Source organism: Neofelis nebulosa, chromosome 3 (assembly GCF_028018385.1).
Source record: "Neofelis nebulosa isolate mNeoNeb1 chromosome 3, mNeoNeb1.pri, whole genome shotgun sequence".
NCBI classification, from domain to species: domain Eukaryota; kingdom Metazoa; phylum Chordata; class Mammalia; order Carnivora; family Felidae; genus Neofelis; species Neofelis nebulosa.
In genome coordinates, this window is record NC_080784.1 from 32,906,118 (window position 1) to 32,932,715 (window position 26,598).

At 43.9% G+C, this 26,598-nt stretch overlaps 1 protein-coding gene and 1 long non-coding RNA gene across 3 annotated transcripts in view; one reads left to right on the forward strand and one right to left on the reverse strand.

The window, feature by feature from the left end:
• EBF2 (EBF transcription factor 2) overlaps positions 1–26,598 on the forward strand; it is a 198,388-nt gene that overhangs the window by 26,494 nt on the left and 145,296 nt on the right. The gene's annotated exons all lie outside the window — the stretch shown is intronic.
• On the reverse strand, positions 5,899–9,677 carry LOC131506575 (uncharacterized). The gene is made up of 2 exons (XR_009259044.1): positions 9,370–9,677; positions 5,899–6,237 (listed from the first exon to the last, which is right to left on the reverse strand). It is a non-coding gene; the product is annotated as an uncharacterized LOC131506575 (long non-coding RNA).

Genomic DNA, 26,598 nt, shown 5'->3' on the forward strand with positions numbered 1-26,598 from the left:
AAATGGAAAGAGATGCTTAGATGCTAAATTTCAATTAGGGGGCAGTGAAAATAAAGATCTAATTTGTTTACCCTTCCAAGTTCATGGATCTCTTCCATCCCCAAACACATCGAAAGTTCCACCAGTGATGTACTGTGCCCTTTCTTTTCTCTTATCCTGTCTCCACTCCTTTGTTCTCTTTCTTGCCTCTTTACTCCTATTCTGTTCTTGTTCTTGCCTCCTTTTCTTTTTCCTTTCCTCTCACTCTGCGCCTTTTCTTCCTGTCTCTCTTTCCCCTTGCCGCCTGCCTTCCCCTCCCTAAGTTATCGCGGACTTGTGCAGGAGCGACAGCCAGTGTGTTTGTCGGGAACTTGGTCTCAGCCGTTCTGTTGCTCTCAATGGCCCATTTGTTTGCTCTTGTGCAGGGAAAAAAAAAAAAAAGAAACTTTTCCAACCTACGAGTTCCGTTGTCTCCCTAGGGATCCTTGTTTGAATCTTTGCTGTAAGATTTTTTTTTTTTTCCTATGAAGTACCAAAGAAATAATTGCCTTATCGTTAACAAACAGAACCTGGCTCTTATCACCCCCTCCCCCAGAGCCTTGGTGCAAAAGTTGGGCCATGCCAAGTGCATGCATTAACCTGATACGCGAAACCCCTTTTCAAAGCTGGTCCTTAGAGGACACTCATTGAGGGCGTTTTTGTCGAGAGGTGGCACAGTGAAAGCACTTCTTACGGCACTGGGTGCCAAAAGAGATTGGCTGGCGTTTACACCCCTGTTACAACAAAAAAAGAGTGTATTTTCCTGGGAGGAACATTTTCAGATTGTTCTAATTGTCACTGGCAACGAACAGTACTTGGAACCGGAGTCTTGCGGTGGCCTCACTGGAGTTTTAAAGCATCCCTTGGCACAAGAGACTTTTTGGTTCCGTGGGTGAGCTGTGGCCTGAAAAAGCAAACGGATCATAAAAAGCACCAGGCCTGACGGCCCGCTATTGCCCTGCGAAAGGATGTGACATAACTTGGAACGCGGGCTGCACTGTCAGTGTGGATTCCGAGTTTGTTTTCGGAGCCACGGAGGTCTCCTGTGAGAGTTCATTTGCATCTCGTGACAGTCTCTTGGCCTTCACCTGTTTAAAGCAGAGTTCTTCTTTCGGAACCTGCATGGATCGTGGTATCTTCTCACTTAAACTGATGGTGTCATTTTGAGAAAGGCTGAGCATGAGGTTGGCCCCTCTATGCCAACCTACCGTTGGAACAACATCGCTTCTGCCGTCTTTTGGATCTTTCGACAAGGCCGATGCACAAGGGATCTGGGGAAATGCTTGCTTTGGGGTCCACGTGAAACGCCATCCTTTTAAAAAAGTTTTCCCTGTTGTGTCTTCTTTGTTAAAATAAAATAAATAAATAAGAAAACCCCACAGCAAAACACAAAAAAAGATATATGGTGTTGCATCAGATACTGACAGCGCATCTCAAAAGATCCTTGGGGAAGCTTTTGTTTGGGGTGGGAGAAATCTTCCTCTTAAGCATTTCCCAGCATTCCTTCAAGACATCTGGTTCTCTCATTTTCTCTCTGACTTCTGTGCTTTTTTTTTTTTTTTAAATAACTCCACTACTGTCATTATTTTTATTATTTTTAACCATTTAACGAAATGTGCTGAATGGCGATCCCACATGGCATCTTGTCTAAAACTCGTTTGACCTTCGGAAGTGATGACCTTAACCAATTTTTACTGGCAAGTGTCTTGACTTTATTACTCAGGAGACAGTTTATTTTTTTTTTTTTTCCTTAAAGAGAAGAGTGAACAAGAGAGAGTGAGCTTCTCTTAAGATCAAAGAAAAGGAAAGAGCAAGGAGGTTCTACCCCCATCCCCCCCCCCCCCCCCATCTCCATGCTGGAGCAAAAAATTTTCTCTTTCCCATCCTGTTTTGTTATTATTCTCAGTGTCCTTATAAAAGCATAAATAAACACGGTGAAATCTCACCCATGCCTCCTGTACCCACATTTCCCTCTTAAAGCATTGGGGAGCTCCTCTGTTTGCACTTTGAAATTGGGCTGCTGAGTTGATGCATTGTCTCATGTCACCATCGTATTATTTTCTTTTGCCCACTGTCAGTGGAGGCCAAATCTATTAAGTGCAAAGAAAAAAAAATAAATAAAAGGAAGCAAACTGGGTTGCTGCGCTTTTGCTCTAACTCTAGGAGACGTAGGTCTGAGTTAGAAGGATTAACTTTGCTGCTTTGTGCGCCCTGCCGTCCCTGGGCTCTATCACCAAAAGCAAATACAGGTAAGGAGAACGGTGTGAGGTTGGCAGCCACTGGGTGAAGAGGCCCCCCTCCACCCCCCCCCCCCCCCCCGGTGGAACGAGCACTGTAAATGAATTGCTGTTCTACCCTGGGGCAGGGCAGCGTGAGAAACACCAGTAGAACAGGGCAGAACTGCGCTGCCTCCCTCTCCCTGCACTGAAGCACTGAAGAGCTAGTTTAGGTGTCCAGCATCATACATCTCAAAGCCCCGCAAACTACGGGGAGAAAAGAACCCTTAAGCTGCAGCATCCTTCCTTGGAAAGGGAGTCATTTCCTTCTGGGTTGTTTGTGGTTGTATGTCGAGAAAAGGGGTAGGAACTTCACGTAGAGCATTTCTTCGAGGGGGGTGCTGAAGCAAAGGGCCTCTTTAGGAGGTGGGAGCATGGACGGTGTCATGGTGTTGGGAAGGGATCCTACCGACTTGGAGCTTGGGAGCTGTATCTCTGTCACCCAGCACCCACATGCAGCGGCTGCCCTCAGGGTTTCATCTCTGGATGGCGTCAGCATGCAGGCGCTGTTGGTCCAGGCTTCTCCAAATGTCAGGAGATGAATGACGATTGGCCGAGAGCTTGACCAAGGCACCAGGCATTTGGGAGGAAGCATTCTTCATTGGCATGCCGGGCTAAGGAGAAAATCACCTTTATAGACACAGTTTATGGTTTGGATGGCTAGAGCATCAAGAAATGCTGTTTGCAATAAGAATGAGCCGTTCATAGCAGCTGGAACCGCCGATATATTCTCTGTCATGTCGTCTCACTCCAATGCCATGGCTCGTATACGGCTTCAACTTATTCAAGGCAAGCGATGCTATGGATTCAGTTAATTAATCAAGCACTCCGTCCCTCCCCAAGTGTGTTGTGAGTCCCTCGTAGCACTTAGCACTGTGTAGTGCTGTACTTGGGGGCGGGATAGGAGCACTTCTGGTCCAAGGTGGAAGGGGAAAGGTGAGCATTTATGCATTCTTGATTCTAGCGAGGCTTATTTCTGTATCTGAGAACTCTTAAAACACATTGCATGTCTCTGGGGCTCAAACCAAGCAGTCGGTTCTAGAAGTCATGTTGGGATTATTGCTAGGTTGTTGTTTTTTTTTTCTTCTGTGGTCACTATTATTTTCTTGGTCCACCCATCACAGGACAGAGGTCACAGCACCATGACCTTTTCCTGGTGGAATGGACTGCTGAAGAAGTCACATGGCCAAGTTTGTATCGGGGGTCCACATTTGTTTCCTCCACTCTTTTAATCAGAATGCTCATTTAATTCTATTCCAGCACCTGTTCAGCAATTAACACCCTACGATTTGCATCTTACCCTGACATTTGCTATCTTTCCAATTAGTTTTTATATCAGTATAATTAGGTAGGGTTATTACAGTGCATCAAGCAGGGTCATGGTTATTCCCAAGCCTTTAAGCGCTTTCCCAGATTTGTTTAGGGAAGCCACTAAGGGCAAATGGTTGATTAGGATCACTGTTTTTCTTCTTCATTCAGATCAGGAGAAAACTGTTTCCCCATGTGGCTCATGAAAGATCAGGGAAATATGTCAACCTATAAGAATTAGTATTATGTAGTTCATGACTTTTGGGTGAATTTACAGAGGATTATAAATAAGGTACATAAGGTGAAAGCACTGTGGGTGTTTTCTGTGCAGGGGCCAAGGCAAGATCCTCACTTCGCTTGCTTTGGGTTATCCGTGGCGGGGACAAAGGGAAGACGTTAAGCGAAATTGAAAGCTTCGAAGTCAACTTTTGTGCGTGCGCCTATGTGCGTGAGGATGCAGGAAGGAGGAGAGGGGGAGGCGTTTTTATCCTAATGGCATCAGGGGATAAAGAGAAGGTGGTTTGAATGCTCACCTGATACCTGCACTTCAGTTTAAGCTTGGTTTTGTGACTTTCACCCACGTCGGGAGTATCTGATGAGACAAAACCCAAAACTCTCTCCCTACTGGAAAAAAAAGTAAATTCAGAAGGCAGACGCTTTGCTGGGTCCATCCGTGTGTCTACCTGTTATATCCTGTATATTTGGAGCATTGCCTGGATGCTTCCGATAACGTGATCCGTAATATGGGCTGGGGGGAATCATTGCCTGTCGTTAAATGGAACGCCCAGACTAGGAACTAATCTTGGTAAGATTTAGAGTACATGCCATCCAATAATACATTGTCAGATATTATTCTATGATAACGTGTATAGAGTATTTCTTTTATATGCCAAGGTCAGATCCATGATTTCCTCATAAATGTACATGTGTAGGTCATACACATATATTTAGGTCAAATTCCATTACACTCAACGGCAAAGTCCCGGAATTTGGACCTAGTTGTTGGAAACAAGTGAGGACTCTGAAATCTCTAGGCAGAGTTTAGATTTTGGTGGGGCCGAATTGTTTGTAATGGTATCCGGAGTCTTTGCTGAATTGGTAAGATGACAGCAATATCTGGATGTTGCATCTGATACGGTTGTTGGAGAGACTACCATGATTGATGGGGGATGTAATAATGCCAGATTCCTCTGGGAGAGAATTTTACACTGTCTGATTTCATATCGACAAGGTTTTCTTTTACCTGTGATACACAATTGCACGGAGTCATTTTGTTGTGGCTTGACTTGACTTTTTTTAATAGCGAGCAGACATGTGATTTTAGGAGGGGTGTCTCTGAAAACCAGGGAGTCTGAATTGCCAGAACTGGAGCACATCTATTTACCATGTAGGCACTGGCACCTGAAATTAAAAACCCCAAGTACTGATTTGGGACCTTGGAATGTTTCTGCCTTAAGTAGGAAGGGGAGCAGGTATGATGGAGCCGGGGGGAGAGACAGAGGAGGCAAAACTCCATTGATGTTGCTTTTACACCGTTTTGCTATTTCCTCCTCAAATGTTGACACAGAGTAGACACCCAGCAAATATTACTTAAAGGAATGACAGAACCTACTGTTAGGACAGCAGGAACCAAATGGTGCAGCTTCAGTGGGAAAGAAGCAGCAAAGGGTGAGGGAAAGCACAATCCGGTCTCTGGAGGGAAAATGGGGAGAAACTCAGCTGTTTTACCATTGGCTGTGATTGGCATGATAAAAACCAACGGAAAAATCCTTATCGTTAGTTAGTTCATATCTACTTTTTAATTGGGACTCTGTTTCTTTTGTTTATCTATCTATCTATCTATCTATCTATCTATCTATCTATCTATCTATTTATTTTGAGAGACAGAGAGAGAGGGAGAGAGGGAGAGAGAGAAAATCCCAAGCAGTTTCCACACTGTCAGCGCAGAGCCCGATGTGAGATCATGACCTGAGCTGAAACCAGGAGTCAGACACTTAACTGACTGAGCCACCCGGGCGCCCCGGGACTGTATGTTTCAATGTGAAGTTTTTGCTCCAGTGTCCTTGGGGTCTTAAATGTCACCCTGGTGAAGATCTTCCTCCTCGATCCTGCAGTTCCTAACCCCCTTTCGTGCTCGATTTTTCTCATCACGCTTTTCACTAATTAACGTGCTCTGTATTTTTCTCATTTGTTGGTTGTGTATATTGCCCTCGCTGACTCCCACTACAAAGGGGCAGAGAGTTTTGTTTTTCTGCTTAGCAGTTCATCCCCAACATCGAGAATAATGCCTAACACATAGGTACCAATGAACGTTTATTTAATGAATGAATAAAAGAAGACCTACATTGTGGAAGTCTTTGTTTCATGTTCTAGTGGTCAGGGGTCTCAGGGACACTTTGAGTATACATAATGCATACTGGGCAAGGGGACAGGGACATGTCCTTTTACCTTGGATGCCTCACTGGTAGCACCTGTTTGAAATCTAGCAACCAGCACCAACGGGGAAGTATTTCAAACGCAGAACATATTATGTAAGTCCAGAATAAAAACTGTAACCATGTCCACTGGTGGAAGAATTGAGAACCCTCTCTGCCCATCTTGGCTCGCACTTCATCCTTGCCTCAATAGATTTCATCTGGAATGCAAACACATTTATAGAATGAAAGGGCCTGTTTAATATACGAAATACTGACTCCAGGAAGAGAGCAAGGGAGTAAGAGTGAGAGGGACAAGCTTAGTGTGCATCAGGAATCACTTAGATGGTTTTCAACTTGGGGTTAAGGCAAATTTCTCTATTTCAAGCTACTTATTTTTGGTTGCATTTTTCTTTGTATAGGATTCCTATAAACTATTTGCATCTAAGTGAAAATATACTTTTCTGCACGTTCCCTATACTAGTGTGATGTATATGAACTTTACGTTCATATATACATATATGTATATATGAATGTGTATGTATGTATGAATATATATGTATGTGTGTATATGTAAGTATATATGAATGTATATGTATGTCTGTATATTTATATATGAATGTGTATGTATGTATGAATCTATATGTACATATGAATATATATGTATATATACATGCAAAGGAACCTTCCATACAAAGTTCCTCCGTCACATCATACCTGTGGCTTCCCTTCCTCTTTCCTCCACACCACTACCCTACACACACACCCCTTTTGACTTCAGGGACAAAAATACAGTCTTATCCCTTTAACCCAGACCTACGACACAAGAATTCTAGGAAAATGATATGCTTGCAAAGAAGTGGGAGAAGTAGAAAAATAAACAGGGCATAATTTTTTCTCTTCTGTCTTGGAATGGGAGCAGACCGATTTGGCTTCCTAAGGTGATGAGGTTTCTTTCCCCACTTTGGTTTTCTAACGCTCTGGTTCTTTCAAGGCTCCCTTTGTAAAGTTACCACAGTGAGGTGGGGAAAGCTTTACCACTCTGGAGGAGGAGCTCTGGGAGGGGCACTTGCCTAGGCATCAGTTTCTTATTCATACTGTGCCCCCCTTTTTTTTTTTTGGCTCTGCAAGTGCCCCCGAGATTTGATAACATGTTGGCCTAAAAAAAAAAAAAAAAAGCCGAGGGGCGCCTGGGTGCCTCAGTTACTTAATCATCCGACTCCGGCTCAGGTCATTATCTCGCGGTTCGTGGGTTCAAGCCCCGCGTCGGGCTCTGGGCTGACCGCTCAGGGCCTGGAGCCTGCCTCGGACTCTGTGTCTCCCTCTCTGTCTGCCCCTCCCCTGCTCACACTCTGTCTCTCTCCGTCTCTCAAAAATATATAAACATTAAAAAAAAAAGTCCAAATAAATATTATTTCCCGCTAAGAATGCTGGCAGGCTAGCAAATAGCACAGGGGAGGGGGTGCGACAGGGTAGTTGCAACAAATGTAGACTTGGTTCTGTGAAGATGCATTTTGGGGTCTCGGGCAGGGTCCTTTCGGTCCATGTGCCATCGCGTTTCACTCTTGTGTCCCTTGCTTTAAAGACCTTCTGGGATGCAGATCGTTGTTTGACCCGATGTGTCCTGCCTTTGGCATCGTGCATGGTTCCAGCACCGGACTGAGGGAGCATCTGGTCATTATTATTTATCGATTGGCAAACTTTAAGAGTTGAGGTGGGGAGAAAGAGAAGCGAGCTGAAGGGATACGTTTATTGGGAATACACTAGGCGAGGACAGCTTTCAGAGCCATTGCAAATGGAATTAAAAACGAGAGACCCAGGGGCTTACTTCCAGCACAGAAAATACGAAAGAAAAATGTTTCTTCTGGTCCTCCTCCTGCCTTCTCCTTGTTTTCTTTCTCTTTTTTTTTTTTTCTCTCCTCCTTTTGCCAGAACAAGTCGGTAGTTTCATAAACACACCAACTAAGTATGAGAAACCATGGCATACGTGAGGGAGAGTGAGATGAGCAAACTAATCAATATAAACAATATTGCCGACTGTGTGCAGTTTCCTTAGGAACGACCCCCAGCGACCAGGATGCGGTAGCAATCGCTTCGATAAATGTAGTTCGCTTTTTTCCCTAAAAAGCTCGGCCCCTCAGCTGTTGAGTACTTGTTTAGAATTTGCAGCAGTGGGGAGAGAGTAACTTTGGCTACAAATCTGAAGGTGAAGGCTGCCTTAGAGACCTATGTGTATGTGTGTATGTATATTTCACATGTACACACACAGGTATATATGCACACATGGTACACGCAGAAATACACACGTACACACACATATATGTACCTATCTATCTACATACATATAGAACAAAGCTAGTGTGCTTATTTTCTGCAGGTGACACCACGGTTCAGACTTGCTTAGTGGGGGCGGGTGACTGTCTTACACATCAGCACCCACTTTGGTCCCCGCCTTTCAGCCGCACGTTCAGGGGAGGCGCGTTGGCGAGGGACAGCAAGAGCCGCCACCCTCTGGGTCTGAAGCTCCGCCGGAGGCCTCAGGGAATATTCTCGGCAGCTCTGTGCCCTTAAATCGAGGGAAGGCATTCCAAGATGTCATAAATAAATAAATAACATTTGCCGTTGTTTATAAATCAATTAATTTGTAAGTTGAAAGGTCACGCAAAATATTTAGCGATTTCCGAGGCAGCTCTCAAGCTGCAGCGGCCGCCGAGCAGCTGTCAGGATGGTGCTCCCGCTCGGCGCTCAGCTGCTCGGCACCCGGAATTTTCTGCCGGGGGACGGGTGACCGCTTGATTAGTCGCTACTGGGTTTTGTTCAAGGGAGAGCTCTGCATGGTTGCATTTTAACACCTTCTCCACTAAGCAGGAGGCCAGCACAGGGTGCTAAATTCCTGTCTGTGGCTGTCTGTGAAATAAATCTGTGTGCTGTGCCGTTCCAAGCTGTCAGCAGTGGCTCGCCCTGATGGGCCCCTGAAAGGAGTTTCCTTTCGGTCTGTGGAACAGTGAGCAGCCACTAGGGAGCTGTCTTTAGCTCAGATTTCAGAGTTCGCTCATTAGACCAATAACAGCAGACACTCTCTTAAACATATTCACAAAGTTATATTATGAGAAGGGAAAAAATGGCCAGGGCCAGACAATGCTAATATTCGGTTTCCCCTCGCCGTGCGCACCAGCCGCGATGGGAGACAGGAGGGCTCCATTACCTCAGGCCCCCTGTCCTTCCAGGTTTCCCCCCTACTTTCCTTTTTTGATGTGTGGCCTATCTCCGTGACAAGTTTATTTATAAAAGCAGAGTTTCTTCCCTTCCCGGCGAGGGAGCACCGCTCATCCATTTTCTCCGGCCCTTCTTACCGGGAGCCCCAGCCAACGGTGTCTGAAGGGGAGGGCGTCCAGCGAAATGATCATCCCGCGATCTGGCTCCTCTGGCTCGTTCTTTTCAATGCATGTTTTCCCTCTTGGCTCTAGGAAGCCGGCAATGTCCTCAGATATTTATGTGAGATTCGGGAAATGAAGCCAGGAACTGAATTTCTGAGTGGGGTGTTTCCCTGCAAAAACAGTCTTGGCCTCTGCCCTCTACTTAACTTGTTCAACTCTTTTACTTTAAACGTTCCAGAATCTCCGCGCCTCCCTGCCCCGCCTGTCACGGGCACCCGAGCCACCGTTAGGCCCTGCCATCTACCACGTGGATGCCGTGTGCAGAGCATCTCGGAAGCCTTTAATCCGGGGGCGGTGTTTCTCAGAGGCGCGGCGGGAAGGCGCAAAACCCGGTCCCCGCCCGGTCGCCAGGGTTTTTGCGGGGTTCGCGTCTCCGTCCGCGATCTCCACCGCGGAGGTGATTATTTCCATGTTAAATGCTGTACAGTAACTTTAAAAGTCGAATTCTTATTTTGGATGCTGGATGCCAAGTGCACGCTTGCTTTCCTATTCTGGTAGTTATTTGTCATTATGACGTGCGATCCGATTTGTGCCTGGTAGTGCTAGTTTTACGGTTACACGTAGATCTGCCTTAAGAATTCCCTGGTGCGCACTTGTATAGAAAGAACATGCTGAATATGTTCATACTTGGCTGCGGCACAAAGGTGATTCTCCTCTTTCTGAAAAAAAATGAAAAAAAAAAAAAAACTTGGGTAAAGTATGTTCAGCCATTGTCAAGTAACTCAAAGACAGGCAAAGAACAAAATAACTTTTTTCTTCTTTTTTATGACAAATTCAAACTCCCACTCCATGTGCTGGGTTTTTTTTTTTGTTTGTTTTTTTTGTTTTTTTTTTTTTCCTCCTTTTTTTCCCCTTTCACTCATGGATAACTTAAAAATGGCTCAGCTTGAAATTTTCCATGTGTCCAGGAAAGCTCCTGGGATTTCTGAGGATATGTAGGCAGGAAACACTTCAGAATATATAAGCAATCAAAAATTTGTTTTCAGTTTGTGAGCCTGCTGTATAAAACATCACAAACTCTGTGGCTTAACTAGCTTTGCCTACAATTTTGCACACACACGGTGTGTTGTTGTTTTTATTGTAGTTTTAGGTTTTTGTTTTTGAGTGGTGCATAAATAAGGCCAAGAGTAGTTTGTTTATCTTGGGGATGGATAGTTAGTTAACTGTGTATTTCTATACAGAGTCAGTTTTTTTCCTCTGTTTAGTTTCTAAGGGAACAAATGCCTGGGATATGAAAAGCAAGTCATGATCAAATGCCGCTAACTTAATATTGGCATTAGGATTTCAGGCGAAAGGGGAAAATAAAATGTAAAGTCATAACTTTTGTTCTAACTGAATTTACTGCACTTTTCTAAAGAGCACCCCCTCCCCCGCATTAATTGTAGTTATCGCAGTGAGTATCTTGATGGTTACCTGAGTAGGTTGAGGCACTGACTAGCTCAGGCAGCACCCCAGTCTGTCTCTGGGGCCCCCCAAAGGCTGACATTTTGCTCTTGAACGCTAGCTTAAACATCAGGTTAGTGGGCATGACTCATGACCTGACCGGGTCCTTGTCAAACGAGGCTTCTCGCAGTGACAAAGGCAGAACGCGTTTTGCAGTTGCGTGGTGAAATGCAGACTAGGAAAGGTGTGAAGGGGACTGCAGTAAAAGAAGGTGGAAAAAAAAAGCATAAATGCAGCTGACACATGTGTTGTGATTTTCCGTATCCTTCCTGAGGACCGGGCGTTAGAAGACTTCCCTGCCTCTTGCCATGTGCTGTAAATACCGCTTGGTGAAAACAGGCCCACACCCACGTATCACTGAAGTCTGTCTTGTACACAATTTGTGAAAACTCGTATTGACCTCAAAGATATCCCAGGCCCTGCTGGTCATGATGATTGCATCAGAATTGGGGACACAGTCTCCCAAGTGGATTCAAATATTAGCCTCTGTGAACGGCCCAAATGTAGGACATTTAAAACGATTTCACTTGGAAACTATGCAGTGATATCTTCCTTTTTTTCAGGGAAAAATGCTGAGATATCTGGTAAAATTATGTTTTCAGGGAAACCTGTGTGTCTTACTTTTCCAATAGGATCAGGCTGGGCTTAGGTGCGACCTTGGGAACCGCTTTCTCTGTGGTGTGTGCATGTTGTGTGGGTGGCGTGCAAAAAGTCACGAGCAGATGAGAAAGTGATGGTCCTTAAGGCGGGGGGCAGGGGGTGTCAAGATCTGAGTCTGATCTCAGAATCCAGGATGACCCCAATCTTGCAGCCCAGCCTCTACTCCTTGGTTTAGAGGCCCAGTGTGATCTGGGACCTCTATAGAAGGGTGTCGAAGTTTTAGTGTCTTTTACACTTCTGAATACTCGTAGTCTCACCCTTCCTGCCTTCCTCCACGGGTTCTTTTGTTTTCTCCATAAGGCTGTTCTAGTCTTAGCCTGGATTAGGTGATTTGCAAAGCACAACTCAAGTGGAGTAGAGGAGAACAAATCGTAAATGACAATATCGGCAGGAAAACATGATGAAGCAAACTGCATCTCTAGTTCCCCAAAGGGAGCTGATACCAAAATGATTCATATCTTGTGAGTAGAGAATGTCGGAGGCCACAGGGAGCGCTCAGGGACTTGGTCAAGGCCGTGGAGTGAGTCAGTGCAGAAGGCAGGACACAAAGCCTGGTGTCCTGACAGCTCACCAAAAGGCCAGCCTCTCTCCCTGTTGGCCTAGTCACTTAAAACATGGTGATGTGAAATGATCAGGCCACAGGAGCAACCTTCGCTGGAAAATCTTGGCCCGGAGGAGCAAGGATCAACAGTAGGTCTCATTAGGTTATACTTCCTTTCTCATTGAGAATATTTCTTTTTTTTTTTTTTTAGTTTATTTATTTATTTTTGAGAGAGAGAGAGAGAGAGAGAGAGAAAGAAAACGTGTGGGGGAGGAACAGAGAGAGGGAGACAGAGAATCCCAAGCAAGCTCTACACTGTCAGTGCAGAGCCCAATGGGGGGCTCGAACTCATGAACCGTGGAATCATGACCTGAGCTGAAATCAAGAGTCGGACACTTAACCAACTGAGCCACCCAGGCACCCCCCACATGGAGAATATTTCTTAAGGCTTCTATTAACTCAGTTTTTTTTTTGTTTTTGTTTTTTTTTTTTGCTACTATGGCTTGAGGAAAGGTCACTTCTTCAGTAACAGATAAATTTATTTGTCTCATCTGGTGAGGAAGACTTCACAGTCATCTTGGGCCACACAAAGGTAACAATGTCAAGATGGCCAGAGGAGCGCTTCCCTGATGGTAATGGCCCTGGATTGTGGCCTGAAAAGTATGTGCTAAGTGGGTGCTGCTGTGTTCATATTGCCGAGTCCCACGACCTCTAAGGGGAAAAGGAATTACTCTGGTTCTGAAGAGACACAAGTCAGCAGTGAAAATACTCTTTCCGGTCTCAGAAACAGAGAGATGAGGTCTTGGCAGGATGCCATGTCTCACTAAAGCCAACATCAGCCTTGCGAGTGGGCTTCTCATTTTTGCTTCAAAAGCACCCCTGCAGAGCACTGGCAAGGAGAGGGTGTCCAGAAAAGGTAATTAACCGGACGATGTAGTTTTCCCACCAGGAAGTACAGAAGAGGTTGTTTATTTAAAAGTAGACTCATAATGGATCACGTAATGGAAAAAAGCCCCTCCCTCCATGAAGATGTTCATTACCTTGTTTATTATCTGGAATAGTAAAGACCTGAACAACCTTTTTTTTTTTTTTAATATGAAATTTATTGTCAAATTGATTTCCATACAACACTCAGTGCTCATCCCAACAGGTGCCCTCCTCAATGCCCATCACCCACTTTCCCCTCCCTCCCACCCCCCATCAACCCTCAGTTTATTCTCAGTTTTGTTTTTTTTTTTTACATTTATTTATGTTTGAGAAACAGAGTGAGGCAAAGCATGAGCGGGGGAGGGGCAGAGAGAGAAGGCGACACAGAATCCGAAGCAGGCTCCAGGCTCTGAGCCAGCGGTCAGCACAGAGCCCGACGTGGGGCTCGAACCCACAAACCGTGAGATCATGACTTGAGCTGAAGTTGGTTGCTCAACCGACTGAGCCACCCGGGTGCCCCGTTTATTCTCAGTTTTTAAGGGTCTCTTATGGTTTGCCTCCCTCCCTCTCTAACTTAAGACCCGAACAACCCAAAGCATATCCTGTAGAGGAAAGAGAATGGGTAGGCACATGATAGCACAGCAATTGGATGCACCCGTAAACAGCCATTGAGGAGGATTATGGGGCCTGGCTAGGAAATGTGGGAAGATGTTTAGCGGAAAATGGAATGTATATCGTGGATTCACAGATTGCTGCTCTGTAAAGTATGCCCCCAGGAAGCAGAGAAAGTCAAAACAGTCAGTGGTTAAGGTGGTGCAGTTATGGCTGGGGATCTGTTTTTTATTTCCTACTTTTATTCTCCTGCCTTAATGTAAATTACAACCAATGTTCCCAAGAAGGATCACTCGGACCGGCTTTTCGATATCTTGACCCAGAGTATGTTTTAACTTTCTATTCCCACTCTGGGTTCATCATGTTCCACGACGTTTAGCCATTTGTAAAAAAAATGAATCTTTATCCTGCAGGAAGGGATTTTTTTTTTTCTCGTGCTAAGGAGGAACCAAGATGCCAGTGAAGACGTGCTATATGGAGGCCCTGACCATTTGAAAATGGAAATTAAATTGTGGCTACTTTTGGGAAGACTCATGCTTTGACGTCATCACTTATCAAATGGGTCCAGCTTCTAGTATCATTTTAAACTCTTCTCATTAAACACACACACACACACACACACACACACACACACACACACACGATACTGTCTCATAATAGAGTCGTTGCTGTGTACATCAGTGCAGAAAACATCTCTTAGAAAAATATAGCCCAGCTGCTCTCCAACATACAAGTAACTCCTTAGCAATGTTCCACAGGCTTTTTATGACCTGGTAGAGAAAGAAAAGGAAATCCTGCACTTTAATTTGATTTTTTGCTGTTAAATTTGTGTTTGTGGACAGGTGGTTCTTCGTCTATGTGCCTCAATTATCTTTTCCATGTCTCCTGTGTGCCTCAAAGGAATATCAGCAGCCCCACGGGACTGTTGTGTATGATTCCATTGTTCTGGATGAATGAAGAAATCAAAGATAATTCTGTTATCTATATTGTGGGGTGAGGTGGGGCTCAATTTGAGCTATGATACCCATCTCTCAGCCCTGGTTATGGAATGTCGAGGGGCTTAGGTGTCTTTTAGGGGATTGTCGTGCTTAAAAAATTATGTTTTTAATTTTGGTGGAGTGTTTTTTATAGGTAACTTTATATAAGGGACCACTTTGATTTTAGTCCTGTCTCAATAGTTGAAGTAATTTGCACTTGGAGTGCAATGTGGAAGTTGAGCATCAATAAAAATCAGGAAAAAAAATTCTGCCTTGTTAATTTTTCTTGCAATAATTTTATCAGATGGATGCTGGCTTAGAGACACTGGGGTTAAAATTGTGTTCTAGGAAAAGCCAGTGTGTGAAGGAATTATAGATATTGAAGCCAATAGTAACAACAAATTATGTGTTGATTTTGAGTGATTTTAATACCCCCCCTTTTTTTTTCAACATGGTCACTTATTGTCCTAAGGCCTTTGGACATGGGGAAAGTACTAAGTCAACAATTCAATGACACCTAGAAGCAAAAGTCTTTTTGCACGGTGGAAAGAAAAATGCATCTCCTAATGAGATGGAAAACAAAGACGAAGGAGTTTCAGAGACAAAGAGCTTTGGTACAAACTGCCCCTGGTCCCCTGAGAGTCCAAACTCTTGCTGGCAAGAGGCAGCACTTCGGTTAATCCCTAACTGTTCTCTTGGTGCTTCGCCAGAGAGGTGTTTTTTCAGGAGAAAACGTGAGTTCAGATGGAAGAAATTGAGAATGAGGTAGTGGGAAGGGCCATAAACGTTTTGTCCTCTCAGGACACGGCTGGAAGCGAATCTGACCGTCACCAGCTCCTAGGGGTCAGTTCTGAGCAGAAGCAGGGACATCGCTCGCTCACCTGTCCTGATGGCCCAGTGTTCTAAGACCTGCTCGGTTATTGACCCGCAGGCTCTTCACGGTGAGATCTGCCTCCGAACACCTCCCGGAGGTATTGCTTCTTACAGTGTTTCAGATTTCAACCTGAACTTGCCAGTGACCAGGAGGAGGTTCCTTCCTGCACCGCTTGCACTCACCATAGAAACAACTCCATCCTCCTGAGGCCGCAGGCTCTATCTTCCCGAGGCTGGATTTGATTCCAGAAGTTCAAGTGCAGGACATCGATCTACCTGCTGCTTTCACTGCGTAGAAGTAACTGTAAATGACTTCCATTGCCCTCTTTTGGAGAGAGGATCGGGGGAAAAGACAGAGCTATCGGAGGAATTCTGAAAATGCTCACTCACAGAAAACAATTTCGCAGCAGTCATTGAATAGGTGTAGGGGTGAAGAGGCAGGGGGACACTCAGTGCCTTCTCAAAGGGCCTGGAAGTTTCTTACCACTTTCTAGCAGGGCTTCCCACGGGCTCAGTGCCCACGGATGAGCTATACCACTTACGTATCCATCACAAAGGGTACTCAAACCCCTTCCAGTGTTCCGTTTTTATTCAAAGTTCCAAGGCTCTCTCACTCTGGCTTCAGAAGGAGTGACTCAAAATAGTCTCTTGGAACACAAGCTAGGATCATATTCCTTCCCCCAAACAATCAGGGAGTTTCTTTGTTTTCTGGGCCCCTTGTCTGCAAAAGGAGGCCGGGAACAGGGAGGACATGAAAGCATCTGGGAACTGTCCCGGAGCCCCGCTTCTTCTGGCCACCTGCTCTCCTGACCAAGACTGCCTGTCCATTGGCTTCAAGATTGAATCCATAACCACAAACAGCCACACCGACTTTAGAAGATGCTCGACGCCCGGGGGGGAAGAGGCACAGCCGAGAAGAACCGGGCCCATTATTACCCTCATTATTTATTACTCACCCAGCACTCCAAAGTCTGCAAGGGAAAAGGGTATAATTCCCTCCGCATTTCAATCCTGCAATATTTACTCCGAGCCAGAGCCTCTGCCTGTTAACGTTCTCTCCGAGGAGCGCCACTTGCTTTGAGGCGAGCGCCGTGGGGAAATAGAGCACAGAAGGGAGAAGGAGGCAGAAGAGGGCTCAGAGCGGGCCCTCGCCGAAGAACTCGGGCTGTCATAATTTACACACCTTGCCTAATGCACAGCACATGTCTCGGCTACAAAAGGCGTTGGGTAGACTGGCGCTGTCTGCCTCGCAGTGGGCCTGCTGTGAGCGTGTCAGCAATACTCTTAACGATGACAAAGTAGTTCATCAATAATTTTTTCCTAACACCCTTCTCCAGGAACCGAACAACAAATAGAATCCATCTCCTATCAAGCCCATCCCTGGGCACCGTCTCCCTCACTTCACCCCACCCGGGCAGACTTCCCAGTGGAGTCGCAGACAAGGAGGTCACGGGCTCGGATGTGGGCTCCCGGCGCTGGCTGGGACCTTGAGTGCAGCTTTCGGGCCAGAGGCCCCGAATCCCTGTTTTCCTTTTTCTGAACACTTCACTCACCTCATCCATGCTAACTGACGGTCAGGGAGCGCTGGGGTTCTTCTGGCTACCAAGCCTCATAAAAGGAAACTCTCTTTCTTTTTCTTTTCTTTTTAATTTGGGGGGGGGGAGGGGCAGAGGGGGAGAGAGAAAGAGAGGATCTTAAGCAGGCTTCATGCTCAGCTCGGAGCGCAGTGCAGGGCTCGATCCCACGACCCTGGGATCGTGACCCGAGCCGAAATCAAGAGTTGGACGCTCAACCGACTGAGACACCCAGGCGCCCCCTGTCTTGTTTTTCATAACCATCTTGCTGAGTTCAGTTTATTTCAGGTCACTTTTGTCCTTCATCCTTCCTATTTCTGGTGCCCCCATGTGAACAGCGTCATTAGGATCCGGCGGCTGCTTGGGGAGCAGGTGGGGGAGGGAAAACAGAGCTGTTTTAAAAATATATTAAGTAAGCTTACTTTCTTTTCTACACCTTCTGTATTTAATGGAGAATGATGATTTGAAATTACAGACGTTGTAAGGAAAAAAAAACCTATGAGCTAGGATTAACCACTAATAACATTTGGTTAGTATCTTTCCAGATACATAGTTAATCTAGTTAGATCTGTACCACCCTCTTTCCTTCTTCCCTTTCTTCTGTCCTCTTTTCCTATCAATGCAGTTGACCCTTGAACAATGTGGGGGCTCAGGGGCACCCACTGCCCCCTTCCAGTCAAAAATCCATGTATAACATTTGACTTGCCCCAAACTTAACAACTAATAGCCCACTGTTGACTGGAAGCCTTACCAATAACATAAAATGGTCAACGAACACATGTTTGGTTTGTTGTATGTGTTATATCCTGTATTCTTACAATAAAATAAGCTAGAGAAAAGAAAATGTTAAGAAAATAATAAAAAAAGAAAATACACGTAGAGTCCTGTATCTTATTGGAAAAAATCTGCATATAGGCGGACTCACACAGTTCAAATCCGTGTTGTTCAAGGGTCAAGCATTTTTCAAGTGGGGGAGCCACTTTTAGAAAATGCTGACTCATGGTTACCTTTCCTTCCCCTTCCGGTCTTAGACGAATGGCTTGGCAGGATTTGGCCTTTTGAGGGCCTAGCGAGCCAATGCCAGGCACGGTGCCTGGCTCTCCGTATGCACTCAGCACTCACTGAGTTAGGCTTTACTGCAATTTTTTTTTTAGGTACCCCACGTGGCATATGGTTGCTTTGCAGGCTAGAAATCATACGCTAAAGAAAGCATTAAATCTGAAATTTATGTCAGCAGTCAGAGCCCCTCCCTGAGGTAGGTCTGACTTTGACTCTGACCTCCCCATTCTTGTTTGAATTCACTGCTCACTTTCGACGGCATGACCATTGGTGGCCTATCCATAATACAAGGAGTTTTCTTTATTTATTGGATTAGCTCCTCGGCTGGCATTTTTACGGTTGTGTTGTGCCTGTTGATTGTTGTTGGCTAAAGAACAAACGCCTGGCTAATGTCCACAGGGAAGAACAATTTGCACATTTATTTTATCCTTTTGTTGATATTTCAGTTCCAAAAGCGCAAGGTTAGTTTGCTTAACTAATGCGTTATCCCTTGATCCCAGGTGTTCCCGTATGACAGTGTTGTCTGGGCTTTGACTCCCTGGTGTGACTGGTAGAATGTACACATCCTTATGAAATACGAACAATTCCATTTATCAGGGGCTACAGAACTAAGGCACAGCCAGTTGATTAAAGGAACAAATGAATAGCGCGTTCCTTTATGTGTCAACAGAGGCTACTTACTGAATTTGACTATCTGATTTTCCTCATACAGTGTGGCCTCAGCACTGGCGATCATTGCTGGCGGTACCTGTGTCCAGGCCATAAGCACTTTGACAACAGGGACCGTGTCTCGTCTCCCTCTGTCTTCCACAAGGCTTGGCACCAGATGCAAGATACGTTTGTGCTTCGTAAACGCCCCTCGACGATGAGGGGGGTGTTTGCTCGTATTTGCGTTGCTTTGCCAGTTGGGCAAGCCGAACACGTGATGTCTGGTGGCAAGCCCTTGTTTCTTTCAATATAAAGCCAGACAGAAAGCTGGGCCTGCTTCAAATCCCCAGTGGTAGCTTGATTTGGGAGTAAGGACTCAAAATGCCAGCTTCTTACTGGACTGTACTTTGTGGGGAGGGGGGGATTCTCCCCCCAACCATACCAGACAATGACACTGTGATTTCTGCAGTTGTCATGACCTGAGTTTTCTGGCTGCTGGGGAGTTTTCAGCCATGGCGGACAGACCTGTTGTTTTCGAGTTGCTGGTCCCGTCAGTTCTGAGGTCAAAGCAAAGTGGGGGAACACCCATTCCCGAGACCTCGGTTAGATGTCATGGTCCGAATGGAGCAGGGTTTGAGCACCTTGGACTGGAGAAGTTTGGTGGGAAGTGGGAAGTGAAGAAAAGGGTGCAGGAGTAGAGAATTGCTGAAGAATGGCATGGTAGAAATAACAGACAAAGAAGAACTGGGTAGGAAGACTGAATGTAACAGTCAGGAAGTGGGACGCCCACGGAAGAGAAAATGTGAGCACATGGGGGTAGGTTGGGGAAATGAGAGACAACGGGGGCAAAAAAGGAAAGAAGGGATGTAGAGTGAGAGTCTGGAAGAAAGCGAAAGATGCGAAGGGAAACGAAAGAGGAAATTACCAACCCTGATGGAGAGAGACCCGGACTGCAGAGGGAAGAAAAGGCAAGAGATGGAAAGTGAACATGGAAAAAAAAGATGGATGTTCTCTTTGAGGGAGATAAATAGAACGTGAGTTAGATGAGACTTTCTATGAGACATGTTGCATTTGTTAGCTTACTCCAGAAAGAGGGAGCTGAGAAATACAAATATATTTTTAATCTGATGGGTTTTAAAAAATATTATCTATTTATATTTTCATTGGCATGGAAACGCATGGAATGCAGACCAGATCATCATAGAAAGGTGTTTGGGGGAGAAGAAAAGAGACAAAAATGATTATTGCAATAGATTGTTTTTCATTTTCCATTTCAGAGACAATTTAATAACAATTTGGCTTTGATGCTTTTATTTATTTTGCTTCCTCTTCTCAAGGGCCTATTGGCCCCATGTCTGTTTTGCTTGCCCCTTAGCGTCGTTTGTTTACAACCAAAAGGGAACCCGATCTTTTACTTGAGTAGCATCAACCTCATTTCGCTAGGAGGCCAAGCTTCTTTCTTTCGTCTCCAGCTCTTCTCCAAGAAATTGGCTGTATGTCAGTCTTTCGTTTGCTGGAAAATTGTTTTCTTCCCCTACTGGTTACTCAGTGGCGCTGATAAGTGGGACGTGCTATTTGTTTATTCAAAGAGGGATGGTGGTGACGAGTGTACTTCCTGTATTGTGAAATCGGAACTCATCTGCACTCTGGTAACGAGATATCAATCTTTTGTGTAATGCCAGGTACTGTGCTTAATTGCCCTCTTGTAATGTGTTATCCCTGAGATGATAATTTGAGTTATTTCTTTGTTAACCTTTACACAGCCAATAACAAATTAAACATCATTATCTGAGTTTAAAATAGGCTGTAAATCTCTAAGCCCTGGTAATACTCAGACACTTACAACCAGGGAGTCATAAAATGACATTAAATGACACTCTGAAACACAACCCAGAAAGTACTACAAATAAATGGGAAGAAAGCAGAACATTACCAAGAGGAGTTTATGTGGGATGATCCCTCTCAGTTACAAGGCAGAGATTATTCAAATTAGGGCAATTTGGCGCTGAAATAACCACTTAAAATGCACTTTCTTAACCTCTCTTCATGTTGCCTGTGACTCCTTCAAGACTGGACAGTCCTTCTTTGTGTATTGCTTGAAATATTGCGAGGAAGTTCAAGTTTGGCTTCTGCCGTGGAGTCAGCCCGCACTCACTCCCCTTTGCGCCAAGATCCTTGTCTGTCTGTTTTCACAACTATTGCCTAAACCGCCCGTTTGGTTACTTAATTCTCTTCTCTTGTCCGTCACTGCTTGATGTTGTCAGTTGTATCCCCTCCATGACATTGGGAGCCTCTCACAAGTAGGGTTATGTCTTACCTTATTTTGCATCGTAGGGGTCCAGTGATCCTCCAGATGGAAGTTTCTAGGTTCTGTCCTAGTCTTTTCAGTAATGCGATGGAGGGTGAGGAGGGTGAGGGGGTTGGGGAAGAAGGTATAAAATATGTGTGCACAGGGAACTGCTTTTTGGGACCAACAATGCTGTTTTTCCTCTCAGGTTTTGTTTGAAAACTAACTCTGTGGATCACACGTTCAAACTGAACCTCATGCGCCAACTCAGGATGACTTTTGAAAACGTTTCCAGTTTCATAATGATTTTGGATCAGTTTACATTTTCTACTGGAAGACGTTTTATTCTCAAATTCAGTCTTATCCTAAAAGTAGCAGACTTAAGCCAACATTTTCACACTTATTAGCATGTAATTGTATATAGTGTTCCCCTACAGTTTTATTATTTTTTAAGTTTTTTTTTTTTTGTTTATTTTGAGAGAGACAAAGACTGCTTAAGTAGGGGCGGGGCAGAGACTGAGGAAGAGAGAAAATCCCAAGCAGGCTCCACGCTGCTGGTGCCGAGCCTGATGCAGGGCTTGAACTCACAAAACTGTGAGGCCAACAGTCTGCCACTTAACTAACTGAGCCACTCAGGGGCCCTAACGCGGTTGTTACCCTATAGTTTTAAAGATCTCTAGTTAAGCGAGGGTAAATTCCCCAGGTCCTTCATTCTTGAGGAGTTAGACCCATTTGTGTTCTTGTTCTCTTTCACTTTCTTACCCTCTCTTTCTCTTATCATCCTTGGTGGTTTTTCTAATTTACATTTAAATTATTTATTTAAAATTCTTTATCAATTCTAGTTAATTATGGTCTGCTTTCATCTCTGCCAAATCCGTCTTCTTCCTTTCTGTGGGTCTGTTTCACTTTCAAGTTTCCTTGATTGAATTTTTAGTTTATTTATTTTTTAGTTGTTCTGTCTTTTCTTTTTTTTTTTACTCAAAGAAGGCATTTGGGGCCATGCAAAAAGAAAAATTTGGGGCCTCTGTGTGCCTCATGTTTTGTGGCCAAGAAAAATTTGTGGCCTCATGTTTTGGCCATGAGTTTTTGTGAGTTTTAATACGTTTTTCTTTCTAATTGTTATTTATTTATAAGTACTCATATTGCAGTTTCGATTTCTAAATGATTGAATGGTTTTTGTTTTGGTTTTTGTTTTGTTTTGTTTTATGGTTTTGAATTATTGCATTTTGGTTAGAAAATGTGGTTTGGACCATTTCTATTTTGGGTGATTCTAAAAAAACCCCACAACTTTATTAATGTTATTCACATCATCTCCAACCTTGTTTTTTTTAGTCTATTTTATTTTCCAAGGAGCAAGAGGGCTCTGTTAATCTCTAGCTATAATTATCATTCTGCAAATTTATCCTTAGAATTCTAATACTTTTAAGATTCATATATTTTCATGTAGTGCATTTGCATTCAGGATTACTATGCATTATTCTCAATATAAATGTTAGCTCTTTTTATTATTATAACAATAAAGTTTATAAACTTATCTCCTGTATCCAGTTTAGCGTTGTTTGCCTTTAAGTTTACTTTGTCTACCATTAGTTTCGTGACAGCTTTATTTTATTTAAAAAAAAAATTTTTTTAATGTTTTTATTTATTTTTGAGACAGAGAGAGACAGAGCATGAACAGGGGAGGGGCAGAGAGAGAGGGAGACACAGAATCCGAAGCAGGCTCCAGGCTCTGAGCTGTCAGCACAGAGCCCGACGCGGGGCTCGAACCCACGAACCGTGAGATCATGACCTGAGCCAAAGTCGGACGCTCAACCGACTGAGCCACCCAGGCGCCCCGTGACAGCTTTATTTTTGTTTACCTTTGCCTCAGAATCACTTGCGCATCCTTTTATTTCTAATCTCTGACTTGAGCATTCTTTTTATTTAAAAGTTTTATTGAGGTAGGGTTGACATAAATAAAATCCTCCCATTTTAAGTGTGTATATATATATATATATGTATATATATTTAATTTTTTTAATGTTTACTTATTTTTGAGAGACAGAGACAGAGAGACAGAGTGTAAGCAGGGGAGGAGCAGAGAGAGGGAGACAGAATCTGAAGCAGGCTCCAGGCTCTGAGCTCTCAGCACAGTGCCCGATGTGGGGCTCAAACCCATGGACCACGAGAACATGAGCTGAGCTGAAGTTGAACACTTAACCAATTGAGCCACCCAGGCACCACTTAAGTATATATTTTTGATTTTTAATAAATTGAGTTATGGGACATCTGAGTATTCTTTTAAATAATATGTATTTTTGATTCGATGTGAATATCTCATTCAATCTCCTTTTAATATGAAAGTTTAACTTATTTACATTTATTGTTGTAGCTGATATTTTTTGGCCAAACACCTGTCATCTTGTTCTACTTCATTTCCTTTGCCTGTTCTCTTTCTGTATATTGATCTTGTTTTCTTTGTTTTTAATCTCAAATATCTTTGAATGTATATGTCTTCTTTTACTTTTACTATTGGTCAAATTTTTTCAAAAATAATTCCTAAGCTGTATTTCTATTACTGTCAGCCAGAAGCGAAATGCATCTCTCTCTCTCTCTCTCTCTCTCTCTCTCTCTGTGTTTGATACAAATAATTTAGCACAATTTTGCATTTATATAATCACCTTTTCCCCCTTTTCTTCTTATGTCATTTCTTAGTCTTTTAAAATAATAAATTTGGCCTTTATAACCAGATGAATGTGATTACATCAGACTTTTTCATTATATATCCTCCTCTGAATATCTATTTTTTGGCATTTATATTTAAATTTGTAGTGATATTTGTATTGTTAGGCATGTCTCTATTTTAATTGGTTTCAGCATCCTCAACTACTTCCTTCATATTATAATACCCACATTTTTGAGCTTCTAATTTTAATTTTTCAGGAGTTGGATTACATCTTTGATAAATTTGTTGGGAAGGGTGTATAGGTGCTATATTTTCTGACACTTGTATACTTAAGAGTCTTTTTCTGAGGTCTTCACTTATAAGGTATTGGCTATAAAACTCTTGGGTCATACTCCTTTCCACTGAAAACTACTTAGACATAGCCCAGTGTACTCTAGTATTTAATGTTGAGATGTGAAAGTCTGGTAATACTTTGCTTTTATTGATTATTCCTGGAACATAAGGAACTCTTAAAAGCTGCATACATTTCTTCAAGTTAGAAAAAATATTTCTTTATTATGTTTTTTATGTTTCTTCCTTATTATTTTGCCCTTTCTTTATGTTTTCTAGGACAGCATTTCAAGCTTGTGGTCCAATAGTGGTTTTAGTTTTTTCCCTGGATGCTGTGTGGAAAATGGATTGGAAGGTAGTTTGGGATGGAGGCAATGAGGAGAGCAGTTATGGTAGCTCTTATAGGCACAGACCAGGGTGGTGGCAGTACAGAAGGAAAGAAACAAATGAACTTGAGATACATTTTATAAGTAATTTTCCATGTTGCTGTGAACTCTCCTACCCCTTCTCCTCCTCCTCTTTCTTCCTCTCCTTGCTCTCCTTCCCCTTCCCTTTCCCCTTCCCCTCCTCTTCCTCCCCTCCCCTCCCCCTCCCTCCCTCCCTTCCTCCTCCTCTTCTTCTTCTTCTTCTTCTTCTTCTTCTTCTTCTTCTTCTTCTTCTGTCTTTCTGGATCTTGATATTAACAACGTAGCAGAAACAGGATAGGGAGCTGTTAGCTGGAGGCCATTTTGAACCAGAAGCTGGCTCACGGATTCTTGTGGCAAGTTTGTAGGAAAGAAGAGTCTTAATAGTTGGACATTTGCAAAGTGCTTTAAAACTTATAGAGTAATGCCTTAATTGAGCCTTTTACCCAGAGTGGTTGACAGTGCAGCTAGACATAATAAAACTAAGATACTGGGTGGTTCAATGATTTGCTCGAAGTCACAGTTAGTGGCGGAATCATGACCTCATCTTCTGTTTTTTAGCGCAGTGGACTTTCTACTGAGTGTATTCAGAACCTTGGGCTTCTGCAGAAGCTCTGGAATGGTCACTGAGGGTGGGGTGAGGGGCAGGGAGAGGTGGCAGGTCAACTCTACCCATAGGGCCTGGCCCCTGTGACCTCCATGTTGGCCAGAGCATTTCCCCCTTTGCCTGTTATATCCTTATAATCTATGCATATACAATTTTATTGAAAGAGATTCTATTGATGAGTGATAAATTTTGACAACCATTTCAGGATCCCACGTTGCCTCCAGTCTTGGGCTTGATGAGTCAAGTGGCTTTAATAGAAAACACGTTCGAATCCTCTCCACCCTCTTAATCCAGATTCTGACCAAGTGCACCACCAGATGCCCGTGGCACGGCAGCTGCAAGATGGGCCGCACGAGTTGCAGTCCAGCTGCCCGGAGCTGGGTGGTTGGGACAAGACCCAGGCTACATGTCTCGTCAGTCTGTATGCCGCCTTTCTCCTTTATGTCCCATTCCGTCCATGTCATCTGCCCTTAGTTTGCTCCTTTCTTATCACATATCCTGCCCCCTCTTATTTTGTCTCTCCTTTCTTTATATTTTCCTTCCCTATCTCTGTTTGTGTTTTCTGGCCTCCGCCCACTTGACTTCCTTCTGCTTCTCCTTTCCTAGACCTCTCTTGAATGTTTTACTTCCGTGTCCTCTTTTCCTGTCCTTTCCCTCATATTCTGTCTTCTCTCCCGATCCTCCTGCTCTTTCCCAACACTTTATGATGAAGATGTTCAAGTATACAGCAGTGAAAAAATTTTACAGTGATACCAGTATACTTACACTCAGATTCCATTGTTAACATCTTATGAAATGTACATATCTGTTAATTACATACCTGTTTATCTCTCTATCCACCCAGAAATCTATAATTTTTTTTTTATCTTAAAATAAGTTTCGGGTATCAGTGACCAGTACACTCCCTGTAAATACTTTAGTATGTGTATCATTAGCTAGAATTCAATATTTGCTTAAAGTTCCCCCCCTCCCCTTTTTTTTTTTAAAGGAGGATACTCATTTTTTTAGGTTTATTTTTGAGAGAGAGAGAGCGAGCGAGAGCTTGTGTGCGCAAGAGAGCACACAGGAGAGGGGGAGGGACAGAGCGGGAAGGAGAGAGAGAATCTCAAGCAGGCTTCGTGCTGTCAGCACAAAGTGTGACACAGGGCTCGATCCCACAACCGTGAGATCATGCCCTGAGCCGAAATCAAGAGTCAGAAACTTAACTGACTGAGCTACCCAGTTCCCACTTTTTTTTTTAAATGTTTATTTATTTCTGAGACAGAGAGAGACAGAACATGAGTGGGGGAGGGACAGAGAGTGAGGGGGACCCAGAATCCGAAGCAGGCTCTAGGCTCTGAGCTGTCAGCACAGAGCCCAACGCGGGGCTCGAACTCACAAACCGTGAGATCATGACCTGAGCCGAAGTCGGACGCTTAACCGACTGAGCCACCCAGACGCCCCCACCCAGCTCCCACTTTTAAGCTACAATTTACACACAATAAACTGCACAGGTCTTAAGTGTGCCGTTGGATGAGTTGGGACAGATGAATACACCT